Below are 15,555 nucleotides of genomic sequence, written 5' to 3'. Positions count from 1 at the left end.
ATGATTCTCTCTCATCATTGATGTTTCTATTTTTCTCTCTCCCTTCCTCTCTGAAATCAATAAAAATATATTTAAAAAACTTGCAAAGTCAATACAGTGCATCCTTCTTACTTTTCTCTATGACCCCTAAGTCTCTTCCAACTTTTCTTTTCTCTGCTTCTCACTTAAATGCCACCTTCTTCATTACATACTCAGTGGGTCCATTGAGCTTCACCCACCCTGACATGCTGTCCTCCATACAGACTGTCAAGTCCCTAAGTCATGATTTTCTCTCAATCAAAATTCTCATTACTTGAGACTAGTTATACTTTTTATAAAACACACACACTTCAAAGATACTGGCTTTTTAACTTAAATAACTCATAATAAGGTTAGAAGTGTCCACTGGTTTAACCTATCTATCATTATTTTGTCTCCTCTCAAGTTTAAATAACTGATATGGAAATTTAAAAGGTATGGTAAAATATCACTTCATAAAAAATACCCAGATATTCCATTTTTATTCATTCAACCCACTACTTTGTAGGTAGTGTATGAAAATATAACATGGCAAGGCTGAGGACATAAAGATGAAAATTATTAATATTTCTTCTATGAAATAATATTCAATTGTACAAGATCAAGAAGCAGACAAATCATTCATGTAAGTCTCTTAAACAGATAGTATGTTGTCCACATTGTGCGTGCATTCATTTACCATCAATATAAAACATGTTAAACTCTTTCCTAACAGATTTAGGAAGTCAGAATGTGCTTATATCTTTTGGGAATAGATGTTTTAAGATAAGTAACTGTTGTTATTTTTATAGATTTTATTTTTAGAATAGTTTTAGTTTTACAGCAAAATTGAACAGAAAGTAGTGATTTCCCATATACCCACTGATCTCAAACATGCACAGCTTACCCCACTATCAACCGCCCCCACCAAAGTGACATATTTGTTATACTAGTAGTCAATGAACCCATATTGACATGTCATTATTACCCCAAGTTCGTAGTTTACATTAGAGTGTACTGTTGGTGTTCTACATTTTATGGGTTTTGACCAATTTATAATGGCTTGCCGCAACCTTTGTGGTGGGGTTCAGGATCTGAAGGAGGGGCCGACACACAAATGAAAATGCTATACAAGACATGTGAATTTAGAAGACGGGGGGGCCAGATGGAGCCTCTTTCTTGAAGAAACACACTGAGACGGGTCCCTCTGCTTTTTATTCAGTTTTAGATACACATCTTGCCCTCTAGCAATGCATACAGGCATACCAAAGGAAAAGTTTGGTAAACAGTAAAAGGATTATCAGGTTAGGGAATTGCCGTGAGCCACCACTATCTCAACAATCCATGTTTAGTATCAGCTCTGCTAATGCCAAGGTCCATCGGCCTTCCTGGTTCCTTGGTGCACTGACAATATTGGCAAGTGGTGGCTTCCCGCAATGGCCTGCAACCACAATTATAGTATCATACAGAATAGTGTCACTGCCCAAAATATCCTCTGTTCTCTACTGTTTCATTTCACCCTCTCCTCTAATGCCTAGAAACCACTGATTCTTATTGTCTTTTTTTTTTTTTACCTTTTTCAGAATGTCATATAGTTGGCATTATAATGGGTAGCCTTTTTTAGATTGGCTTCTTTCACTTAGTAATTTGCATTTAAGGTTTTGCTGTGCCTTTTTCATGATCGATAACTCTTTTTAACAATGAATAATATTCTATGTTCTGGTTGTACCACAGTTTATTCATCCAGTCACCTATTTGAATGATATCTTGTTTTTTCCAAGTTTTGAGAATTATGAATAAAGCTGCTATGCTACAATTAATAGGCAGCATAACTATTCCAGTATCAAACTATAAAATATAATTCACCCTCATTTAAAATTTATTTTTGTAATTAAAATAAAATAAATGACATGCATCCTAAAATAATTTGTGATATTAACATTTCATTTATTTTTACACCTCTAGGAAAGGCACCTTGTTTTCAATAGGATCTCTGGATCAGGAGCTTGTCAAAATAGGAAACTTTCAGAAGAAAAAGTAGAAAGTAATCTGTTTCTCTTTCTTTAACACCTGTGACAAATCATGACAAGAATACTGTCCATATCTATCAGTTAAATAAATAAACAAACAAACAAACAAATAAATAGGTTACTCTGGATTGGATTTCATTGTGAACTAGAAGGCGTTATCTCAGCTTAACACCTGACTGTCGCTTTAACCGGGATCAAAAACACTGTGCCCAGCACCTTCACTTCAGATAAGTACTGCAAGGGGCTTTGTTTCCTGGCCTGCCCTTTCGATGTCCTTCAGATTTCTCTACTGTTTGTGTGCACACTCTTCACCTCCAGTTCACCTTCCTTGGAGTTTGGCTCTCCGACTTCTGGAACCCACTTTGCCTTAATGCAAGAAAAGGCCAGGACTGCTGGGTTTTACATTCTCCCCAGGGACACCTCTTTATCATCGCTGACAGCAGGAGGAGTGTAAGTTCTCCAGCTCCCTCCTGCTCACATGCAGACTCTGCTCTGCAAAGCTGTTCTGCAAGACTGAGAGGGATCAATGCACACTGACACTTTCTTTGATAAACTTTCTTGGCCTCTTTCTTTTCCCTCTTCCCTCTGCCTTATTTGTTGCACTTGGAACACTCTGGTTACATCTCTTCATGACAATCATCTTCTCAGGGTGTGTTCCTGGGAAACTCAACTTAAAAGGGTTAGGGATGACAGATGGGATTCATGGCTATGTGTAAATTATACCCTGAATTGAAATAAATCAAGTAATGAAATTAACATTAATTCTTTTTTATTCAATTTATTAGCTCCAATTTATCATTAAATCTAGTAACATTATATAGTCATATGTAGACAGCTTGATACTACATAGGTTTGATCTCTCTGCAATCAGTTTTAAAGGGGTAAATAAGACCTTTGAATTTGTACTTTAATTTGTTTTACTTATATACTTTAGAAAATCTCATTGATGTAAATGCTAGCCTTGTTTCTTTAGTCTACAGGAACTTTTGAACTAAGTAATGTTTAGGAAAATAGATATGTAACTGTCAATGCACATAACATGGAGAAAAGTTCAATCTATCCAAATATATGGTCGTTCATGAACTATTAATTCATGCAGTAAAAGTAAATCACTGGTATGGAAAGGGAACATTTGTACATGTATAGAGGAGAAAACTGGCAAACACTACTTTAATTATATGCTCAACGGTAAGCAAGCCATAAGTCATGTTGATATCATGTACACTCTCATTAAATGTGATGAGAAAGGCACTTTGCCTTTATGGTATTCTTTTAAAAATATATAACCTCAGTATAATCAGAACTGCAATTACTGGTTTTCTCTGAGAAAAAAGTAAACAAATTGAAATATGTTCTACAAACTACCTGACTAGTATCTTTCAGAATCACAAGGTCATCAAAAACAAGAAAAGACTAAAAAACTGTCACAGCCTTGTGCATCTTCAGGAGACAGGACAACTGAAAGTCACGTGGGATCCTATGATAGCAAACAAACATTAGTGAAGAGACTGAAGAAATCTAAATGAAGCCTAGCATTTAGTAAGTAATATTGTACCAAGTTAATTTCTTAGTTTTGGAATTGTGTCATACTAATGTAAGATGATGAAAGTAGTGATTGTCCATATACCCACTGATCTCGAACATGCACATCTTACCCCACTATCAACCGCCCCCACCAAAGTGACATATTTGTTATACTAGTAGTCAATGAACCCATAGGGGAAATTGAGTAAAGCATATCTTGGAATTATATGGATTATCTTTGCAATATTCTGTAAATCTAAAATAGTTTTTTAAAATGTTAAAATAGTTTTAAAATTTATTTTTAAAAAATGAATTGCTAATGCCACAGGTACCCATAAAATGCCATTGCCATATTATCCATTTGATCTTAATGAGAAAAATATATAGGTTTATTTCATTAGATATGTGTGACAGGGAGTGGGAAGGAGTTACAGAGTATGGTTATGATTAATTTTAAATGAATTAAGCAGTAACTACCAGGGGTGGGCAAACTTTTTGATTCGAGGGCCACAATGGGTTCTTAAACTGGACCGGAGGGCCGGAACAAAAGCATGGATGGAGTGTTTGTGTGAACTAATATAAATTCAAAGTAAACATCATTACATAAAAGGGTACGGTCTTTTTTTTTTTAGTTTTATTCATTTCAAACAGGCTGGATCCGGCCCGCGGGCCGTAGTTTGCCCACGGCTGAACTAGACTCTTCCCAGTTTGACTTAAAAAAATGATTATAGGGGATACAGTATGAGGCAGTATTGGAAGGGAATTAAAATGGAGTGATAAAAACTTTGAGGATTTTCCTATATTAATTTCTGGTAAAATATGTATACTTTTATGCAATAAACAAGGTTAGAGATAAAACTCAGAGTTAACCTAGAATTTACATTGAATTTCAACAGCATAAATATTTTAGTATAAGTATATTCCAAATATTGCATTTGTTGTTTATCTAGAAGTTAAATTTAACTGGGAATCCTTTATTTTATCTGGAAGACCTACATAGAGAGCACCTTGGGGTCCATGGCAGACTGCTTTTATCAATACGACCATATCTAAAAGTAGCTCTCACATTCTAGCGAGAGCAACAGCTATGTGCTTAGCAACTTGAAGCAGGATACAATGTGAAAGATTCCAAAGTAGGTATTTAAAATATTTTCAAACCTTTCAGACAGAACATTTAATTAGAACTGAGGAAATTAAAGAGGCCTCGGTGAAAGAGATGGTGTTTACACTGAGTTTCTAAAGGAAAGTAAAATGTATGAAAATTGAGAGATACGTATTTCAGGACATAACAATGTGAAAAAATTACATAAATTCAAACAGAGCACATTTGCTGATTGCACAGTAGGTTAAATTCCTTATTCTTGAGACTGGGGAAATTGCTTCTAGAAAAACAAAGAGTAAAAATGTAAAAATAAAATAAAAAATGGTCATATCCTCATAGAGCTTAAATTCAAATAGGGAGAAAGAACCCCCCCACCACCACCACCATAATTGATAAGTATTAAAAATGTAATGTTCTACAAAACATAAAAAAAATGTTAAGAGAGATCCAGAATAATGGGAGAGGGTTGCAATTTTATATAAAATAACTACTGATAAAGTAGCATTTGAGAGACATTTGAAGGAAAAGGGAATGAAGTCATGCAGCTCTTTAGGGAAAGAGTGTGCCAGGCAGAGGCAAGCACTGGGGAGCAGCAAGCATTGGATGAAGAGAAGGAGGACAGTAGGTCTGGAGTAAGGTAAATGAGGTGGAAGTGGGTTGGAGAGGAGAAGAATAAATAAGGCCAATCATGTCAGTCCTTCTAGCCCCTGCAGAAGGACTCGGCTTTGTCTCTGAAGAAAGTGGAAAAATCTTGAAGTTCTGTGAGCAGAAACATGACATGATGTGATGTGGTTCATAAAGGAATACTCAAAGGTTGGAGCTGCACGGCCAAGGAGGAAGCTGCTGTGATGTTGCCACTGAGATCAACCAAAGAGGAAGCTGTCGTGAAGTTTCCAATGAGAAGAGGGTCAGATTGCAGCATGTATAGCGAAGGTGGGACGTGCAAGATTTGTTCATCAATCCTAAGTGAAAATGGAGGAAATTCAGGGACAACTTCAAATCATAGAGTCCTAAAATAGCAAGAAATTTTGGGGGGAAAATAATACCATTAAGGGAATGAGTGATAGACTAGAGTTAGAATAATAAACAAAGGTTGTTACTAAATAATGGATGCCTTTTTAAAGCATTCGAATAAGAAGATTGGGAGTTGATCCTGTAGTGTGTAGAGAAGCACAAAAGGTTTTTGAACAGAGGAATGTCATGTTTATATATAACATAATATACACCATATTACATGATGACATTATATGCTATATTATATGATATAAATTGCCTCATCTTTTTTATATTTAAAGTGGTAAAGTTTATGTAATCATGTTACCTGCTTCATGACATATTGATCTATGCAAACCCCTCACTCATTTTATTTATCCCTCAACACAACCCCCAGACCCAGGACACTTCCTTCCACTTCAAAATTCTCAGAATAAATTGTCCCACCCTTTTTTAAAACTTGGAGATGTCAACATTATGGCATTCTCTCTCTCCCTCCCTTCTTTCCTTTCTCCAGAATATTCTGTATTAGTAAATGTTTGGGGAATGAGTGTTCTTATACAGGATGGGGCAAAAGTAGGCTTAGAGTTGTTCGTATGTGAAACAGTGTTTATTCTTATATTATTATTTATTAACTAGAGGCCCAGTGCATGAAAATTCATCTACTGGAGGGGGGGTCCCTCAGCCCGGTCTGCTCACAGTCCAGGAGCCCTCAGGGACAGGAGGCAACCTGGCCATCAGAAGAAGGTGATGCCCCCATCACACCTCTGCTGCTGCCACTGCTGGCAGTGCAAGCCTTGGCCTGCCTTGGTTACCTGAGCCTCGGGTGGCCCTGGGAGGCTGGGGGGCTGAAGGGACTGGGCACCACCATCTTGTGGTTGTGGGCACCACCATCTTTGAGGGCATGGCAGTCAATTAGCATATTCCCTCCTTATTGTCTGTGGGCTCCACCATCTTTGAGGGCGAGACAGTCAATTAGCATATCCCCTCCTTATTGGCTGTGGGTGCCACCATCTTTGCAACAGCATGAGGGGCAATTAGCATATTCCCTCTTTATTAGATGGATTATAGTATTACTAGTGACCCAGGGCAATTAGCATATTCCCTCTTTATTAGATGGATTATAGTATTACTAGTGACCCAGTGCACAGATTCATGCACATTGAAAGGAAATTAATTAGAAGATGGCCAGCAGGGCAGGACTGGGCGAGATGGACAGACACACCATGGAGCCAACCTCCCGTGGTCCCTCCCCAGCCAGCCACACCTGGGGTGGCACCGTGGCTTGTAGGGCTTCTGCAGAGTGAGTGGTGTCCCCCTGGCAGGTGGGGTTCCTCGGCCTGGCCTGTGGGGATGAGGCCAAAACCGATTCTCCATTCCCTGAGGGGTCCCGGAGTACGAGAGGGCACTCTGCAAAGTTGCTGTCAAACAGGGTGTGGAACACAAATGCAAGTGTGCAGTAAACCAGATTCAGGTCTGACAGTGTCCCAGCAACAACATAACCCACAGCCAAAGGTGGAATAGTGCAGCTCCGCAAGGAATTGGGCTCCCTTCTCTCTGGTTTTAAGGTGCATCATCAGAGAACCGCCACTGCCAAGTCATTGCAGCTTGGCAGTTCCTGCATTAAGTGTCTGCCCCCTGGTGGTCATTGCACATCATAGTGACTGGTTGGACAGTTGGACACTTAGCATATTAGTCTTTTATATATATATATATATATATATATATATATATATATATATATATATTCCATATGAACGATTGTAAACCTACCTTTTCCCCACCCTGTACACTGATTGTGAGAATATTAAAATGTATGATTTTTATGAAAGATGAACTGGCATGATTCACCAGAAATTAAAAAATACACATAGCCTGTGAGCAGAAAGCTTAGTATATGCATTTATCTTATAGAAATTAAGGTGCAATTTTATATGAGTATATAAAATAATTATTATTACTGTATTATCTGTAATAATCAATACACTGAAATATTATGGAGATGCTTAAAACTGGACAGTATTGCTGATGTTAGCAAAGACTTAAACAAATGAGGAAAATAGTTATCAACACATTGAGACACAGAAATGGAGATAGAGAAGAAAAGAGAAGAAAGAAACCTAAATAGTTATCTCTAATAAACTAATAAAAAAAGGCAGTTGCAAATATAAGATCAAATATTTTGTTAAAATACAAAAAGAAAATATATAAATGCATATATGTTTACATATGAATTTTTTTATTAAACTTTGTTTAATAAAAAAATATGCTCAATTATAAGCAAAAATGTAATTCAATTGGGATGCTACTTTAAAAGTGGATAATAATAAAAACAGATTGAGAATCTCAGAGGAAAGGGGTGGATGGGAAGAGATTAACCAAAGAATTTATATGGGTATATGCATAACCCATGGATACACAAGTGTGGAGAAGGCCTGGGTGGTAGGGTGGGGAGTGGAGTGCAGGGTAAAAGGGCTCAATGGGGTGTAAAAAGGGGACATCTGTGATATTTACAACAATAAAGATAAATTTTATAAAAACAAAACAAAGCATACATACTAAGTAATCTGATAAAATGCAGAAAATAAGGATTTACTTAATAATCATCAAATACATAAATTATTCATTGGTGAGAAATGGCTGATACATTTAAAAAAAATCTTTGTAGCAAACATTTTAAATCATTGTGTGGGACTAGTGACATGAGCTCTAGATAATGGATTAATACAGTGAAAGCAAATGCAGAAGGTGTTGCCAAAGGCACAATCCAACATGTTTCTAACAACAGTTTCAGTTCCACTAAGGCCATTCCAGTGAAACCTTATGGTATCACAAGAGCTATTTTAATACAATAACAAATAGTAAGCACTTACAAAATGTTGATTCTTAATTGAAATGAGTTTTGCCTGAAGATAGAATATAATTTATTTAACGTTGCTTCACTTGCCACAATTAAATAAATACATAGTCTAAATATGTGATGATTAACAATTATTTTAAATTTTTTATAAGGTACATTATTTTTCAGGGTTTATCATGTATATATAAAACAACCATTCATTTTTCTAACTCAGGAGAGTACTTATAATGATGATTAATAAATAAATAAATAAGTAAACAAATCTAGTGGTAAAACTACATTGCCTTCTATTTTATTTTTTTTACTTTTTATTAAGTTTATTGGGTTGACATTGGTTAATATGATCATACAGGTTTCAGGTGTGGGTTTCTATGTTACAAGTTTTGTATATTGCACTGTGTGCCCACCACCCAAAGTCAAATCTTCTCTTTCCATCATATATTAGGAGTCCCTTCAATCCCCATCTCCTTCCCATTTCCCACCACACTGATGTTTGTAAAACTACATTGCCTTTTAAAAATCCAGAAGTGTTTTCATTTGAAATGTTTACATCATGAAGACCTAGTTTGTCACTCTACATAAAGCCCAAGAACAAACATTATTTTCTTTTTAACAATCTTTTTTTTTCATTTTTTCATTATTTTTTTCCCTTTCCCACATTCAATTTACTTTTGAGATAAAAGGTAATAAAGGAAGAGCTTTCTTGTCTGCAATCCCCTGTAATGATGCTGGTTAATATCCTTTAGTGTTACAGTTGTCATTTTTTTGTATATTTACTTGGGAAAATAATGTAAAGGAAGCAGTAATCTTGTCCCTCTAATACTTTATTTAAATATGTGGTATTCAAAATTGTTCATGTAAATATATCAAATTTGAACATAGAATAAAAAGGAATTATAGATATTTTACATAAAGAGGCTTAAATGCAAAATATCTAAATTATTTTTAAAAACTGTATCATGCTGGGAAGTATAAATCATTTTGTTTTCCAATAATGGCCTGGCTAAGATACTTCCTTTCACTTTTTGGTAATGAATCAGCAATAATGATCTTTGTGCCAATAATGGTTCAATGCCATATTATCTACTACTGATCCATTTTCATTATTGCATCCAGACTAAAAAAAATTAGTAAGAAACTTAATCAGTAAGCAAAGAATAGGTTTGTTAAGTTTCATTACTTTTGTAGTAGTTTGAGTTTAAATCAAAATAGGCTTAATGTATGCTTAATGTATTTTGAATTCCAGAGTGTCTTTTATGAACTAAACATTTGAATTTAGATTCTTTTAATTTACTTTCTTATTTTAGAAGTAGAGGCTTGGTGCATGGATTTGTGCACTGGTGGGGTCCCTTGGCCTGGCCTGTGGGGATCAGCTGAAACCAGAAGAAGGTAGTAGTGTGCAGAGTGTCAGGCGGCCGGGGAGGAGTCCAAGCCCAGGCCAGGCAGTGCACCACTCCCATTCATCCTGGCCCCGCTGCACCTGTTACCACCACTGCTCAGTAGGCTGGCTGCCGCTCTGCTGTGATCTCCATGTGCCTGCCCTAGGGCAATAAAGGCGCACCCATAACCAAGAAGCAGCTGTGCCCAGTCAGTCTCAATACCAGTCCTGATCCTGGTCCCAGTACGGATGAGAGGAGCGTGCAGGGGGAGTGTTCACGGAAGAGGCTCACACTACCGCAGCTACACTCGCCAGCCATAAGCCCTGCATCTGGCGCCCATTGGTCAGCTAAGAGGCACTCCCGCTGTGGGAGCATGCTGACCACCAGGGGGAAGCTCCTGCATTGAATGTCTGTCCCCTGGTGGTCAGTGAGTGTCATAGATACTGGTTGACTGATCATTTGGTCGTTTGGTGGTTCGGTTGCTTAGGCTTTTATATATATATATATATATATATATATATAGATTATCTGAATAGAAGCATCTTTGTCTGATAACACACGATCTCACAAAATTAAATTTATTGCCTTGAGATTAAATAGAGCAGTGAATTATAGTAATAACCAAATCAATATTTTACAATGAGAAATGTTTTTTCATCTCAGTTTTTTACATTGTCTATTAAAATTTTGGATAGGTAGCATAATAATCTCTTATTAAGTAACTTGATTCTTAATTTCCTCTTTTTATTAATAGACCACAGTGCATACTGCCTCTCTACTGAGAACATGGAAGTCTGTGGTTCTGAAGGAAGTCCTAATCACACGAGGAAGACAAATCATAATAGGTCATTTTATAAACAGCAGGGGGAATGGATATGTAATTTTTAAAAAATTTCTTGAGACTTTAAAGCATTCAATGACACACTACTTTGCCCTGTGATGTTAATCAATCAACTCAAAATATTTATGAGTTTATGATTTCCTTAGGGTGATATATAAATAGTAGTCCTTTCATATGTTTGATTTATAAATGAAGAAGTAAAGACATGTACTTACTACATAAATATATAACCACATAAAATAAACATTTATAACTATATATGTATGTAAAGATGTATAAATGTAAACATATATGTTATATGTTACTCATATATATTTACTCATTTGTCCCAGTTAGCACAGTTCCAGAATAATAGCAACAGGACCAAAATGAAAGTCCTTTAAACTCTAAAGCAACATTTTCTTGTTTTAGGAAATATAAAAATTCCCTAACCATCCACATTTTGACTGGTTTATTCTGGTCAATTGTATAAATTTCGCTAAACCATAAAAAGGAAAATGTATTATTTCAATTCCTTTAATTCTTCAATTATATATTTGAATTCTTAGTATTTTTTCTTTTAATTCCCTACATTGTAACATTAAAAAGTGATTATTATTTTGTAATCCATGCCTATCTCATACTGGCATATATATAACTGGCAGGAGACACAGATCTTTTAGTGAGTCATTTTAAGAAACTATGGTTTTTATTTCTATAGATGTAAAACCTAATGAAGTGAATAAAGAAGTACTGAATTCTTCACTAACATTTTATAGTCATTCCAGGTATATATGATGTGTGTCAAGGAATTGATATTTTCATAATTTTCCAGCAATGGATTTTAGTTCTTGGCCATTATGATTTTAAGGCATCTCATATATAGAAAGCATGATATTAAATATAGAAAATCAAAGAGAATGTGGAGATTTTTGCATAATTTTCAGTCAACTTTTATGTGTGTGTGCGTCTACGCAAATGTGTGTTTATAAAGGCAATTAGCTGTCCGGTAAATACCTTTAACAAGTAAGGGGACCAAAAAGAGGGATAGATACATAAAATAGAAAGATAGATAACTTTACTTTTTATTTATAACAAAATTGGTAAGATTTTTATTAAAAAGAAATAAAACATGTTTTAAGAGACACAAAAATATGTCTAAGGAAGCACATTGCATAACTTTTCTTGTTTTGCAGAGATACTCATATATAAATTCTGAGGAAACACTTATATTTTCTATTTTCTTAGTGCAATGATAAAAGAAAAGGATTTTGATAGTTAGATCAGAGATTTTCAACCAATGTGGCACAACAGTTTTTAAACCTTCAATACCTGACTATTTAGTTAAGGGCCCTAATGTCCTTTCCTTTAGATTGTCAAATAAAAAAACTGACAAAAGCCAACACAACAATATATATCAAATGTGAATGAATCAAAATTATACCTATTTTTTGTTAGATCGGTAAAACATATATTTTTGATATGCCACTGAATTTTAATAATTAATTTATGTGTGCCATGGATGAAAAAGGTGGAAAATTGCTGAGTTAGATTGTTTCATTTTCACGTCTGCTAACTTAGCAAGGCCCGCCTTTCAATATGTAAGCATGATGGTGATTGAGCAGACTGCTGGTATGAAGGTGACCTAAGTTCTGGAGGAGTTTCAAAGCTCTGCTTCATGGGCAATTGGAGACCATGAAAATTGCTGTGAAAGTAATTGATATTCAAAGGCGTTGGTATATATATTGTTTTTAGAAGATATTACTTGCTGTTAGACTGTGGGAGAATTCAGTTTGAGAGAGCAGAATGTTGTCATAGGGAAGTACAGGCATCCTTGATCTAAATGACATCCAAAACAAATCCAGTCCCTAAAGCCAATGCATATGTTCTTATCATGTATTTTTTGTATTATATATTATACTAGTATTTTGTATTATATATATACTATAATATATATACCGTATTATATATTATACTGATTTGTGCACCAGTGAGGTTCTTTGGCCTAGCCTCTGGGGATCAGGCCGAAACCAGCTCTCTGACATCCCCCGAGAGGTCCCAGATTGTGAGAGGGTGGTTCTCAGGTGACACACCCCAGAATCAGGCTCCCTCCTCTCTGGTTCTGGTTGTGTCACCCGAGAATTGCAGCTGACAATTCACCTCAACTCAGCAGCACTTATGTTGAGCATCTGCCCCCTGGTGATCAGTGCACATCATAGCAACCAGTTGTAGCGTTTGCCCCCTGGTGGGCATTGAGCATCATAGCTACCGGTCAGATGGTCAAACAGTCAGATGGTCACTTAGGCTTTTATATATAGATATAGATATAGATGATATAGATATAGATATAGATAGATATAGATATTTCAACACTCTGAAAACATCATATGGGAGCTGCATACATTGATTTTGATTTGTGTCTCTGATTATATTTCCTCTTGGTAGTAAGTCATATACTCAGGGAAATATTCGTTTTTCATCTGAGGCTATGTCTTATTGAAATGACTAATACTATCAAGCCACATTCAGAGCAAATCACTAGTAAATAGAGGCTTTGGGAGTTACAGTGAAGTATGGATAGGTTCAGACTGTGCTCCTTTCTAATCTTATATTTTTGCTCCACTGTTCTCGGTGCCTGGCATGACATCCTACTCAAGATTAAGATTAAGTAAATATATTTTGGGCTGATTAAATAGACATTTAGTGGATTCATATAAAATGAAGAAATAAATAAATACATGAACAAATCTTTGCTTCTGTGCTAATCCAACCCTGGAAATAAATATTTTGCTGCATAAGAAACAAAAGGTGTTAGAAATGAGAAAGATTTTGTAGAAAATATTTTATCAGAGCTAGGATGGCTTCATCATCATGAGGTATGGAATAGAATAGTGTCCCTTTCTGTCATTCAAATTTATATTTCATATAGGTTTTATTGACAAACTAATTAATTATCAATATATCTATTGTTATGTTAATAAATACAATTGTTAAATATCAGTCTCAAGAAACATTAAAATAAATATTCTTATCGATGACCTCTAAAAATAGTTAATACTTTTATCAGAAAAAGTGTTATTTTATTACATATAAGAAAAATAAACATTGAGTATAATATTTAAAATGAACTTTAGAAATTAGAAAAATCTTTCTGAAGAATTAATTAAAGACACAGTATTGCAAAATATTAGAAAAAATTGAAATGTGTTACATGTGAGAATGGAAAACTACTCTCAATCACAGTTAATAGGGAAAATGGTTGGCTAGAAAAACATGGACCTTATGTCTTACATATCTATGAAATGTTTAAAAATCACACTATATAACACAGAAAATAGGGTATGAATGTACTTAAGGTATTCATTTTTTTATGATTGGATAGCAAATTATCTGCCCTTCTTACAAAAATAATTGCAGTGGGGGATTGAGGGTGATGAAGGAAGCTCTGAGGTCATGCCCATGCCTCACTTCCCAGTTCTGATCCTTAACTCAGTGAGCTTGGCTTTACTTAAACTTTCTAAGTCTCAGTGTCCCCTTGTATCCAATAAGAATATGTGAGTACCTAATATCTACACTAATAAAAGACAAACATGCAAATTGACCGTACCTTTGCTATGCCTTAAGCCACATCCACCAGCCAATAAGAGCAGCTATATGCAAATTACCCCTAACCAAGATGGTGGTTAATTTGCATATACCGGCTGGGAGCGAAGACTGAAGACAACGTGGAAGCGAAGCGCTACAGAAGGGAGCAAAGTAGAGGTGCCGGAGACAAGAACGGAGCCAAGGCTGCGGAGGCGGGAGGCAGGAGGCGGGAGGCGGGAGGGAAAACCCAGCCGGAGCGGCTGGGAGCAGGAGGGCAAACCCAGCCGGAGCGGCTGGGAGCGGGAAGGGAAACCCAGCCGCAGCAGCTGGGAGTGGGAGCGAAGCCCTCCTCAGTGGGTTTTGCTTCCTTCTCTGCTTTGCTCCAGCCGCAGGAAGCCCTATTCTTGCAGGAATCTTCCTACAACGGGCCTCTAGTCTATATATAAAAGGCTAAGAGACCAACTGGTAGGTATGACATGCACTGACCACCAGGGATCTGCATTGGGCATCAAATAAATTTGAAAGGCAACAGGCAATCATTGCCATCATATTTTGGGCATATTATATTGATCAGTAGATCACTTTATTACTTCATCATTAAAGGGATTTATATACTGGGTCAGGAAGACTCAAAAATGAAAGAGAGGGAGAGAGAGAGAGAAAATTAAGGAGCTGTGGAGCTGCAATGACTTGGCAGTGGTGCTTATTGGGTGATGCACCCCAGCACCATACCCTATTTTCTGATTTCGGGGTGTGTCACCTGAGATCCACCCTCTCGCAATCTGGGACCCCTTGGGTGATGTAGGAAAGCTGGTTTCGAACCAATCCCCACAGGCCAGGCTGAGAGACCCCACCTGCTAGAAGGACCCCACTCACTCGGCAGATGCCCTTCGAGCCAAGATGGGCTGGCCAGGAGGGATCTCAGGAGGTTGGTTCCAGGGTGTGTCCGGCCAGTCTCACCTAGTCCTGCCCCGCCAGTTACCTTCTAAATAATTTCCTTTCAATGTGCATGAATCCCTGCACTGGGGCACTGGTATAGTTATAATAAAATATATATTATTTATTTTTAATTTTAAAAACCTTCAACATTGTGACTATGTTCAACATATATTAAATGTCTATATTTTCATCTTTTAAAAGCATATGGGAAAACACTAACTATGGAAACAAATGGTTTTGGAAAAAACTGCAAATCTAGTCAGACTTATGAAAATTGAACTTTGAATTTATATTGGAGGAAATACAAATATTTAACTCTGAAATCT

Source organism: Myotis lucifugus, unplaced genomic scaffold, assembly GCF_000147115.1.
Source record: "Myotis lucifugus unplaced genomic scaffold, Myoluc2.0 scaffold_33, whole genome shotgun sequence".
In the NCBI taxonomy this organism is placed as follows: domain Eukaryota; kingdom Metazoa; phylum Chordata; class Mammalia; order Chiroptera; family Vespertilionidae; genus Myotis; species Myotis lucifugus.
This window is presented reverse-complemented; position numbering follows the sequence as displayed.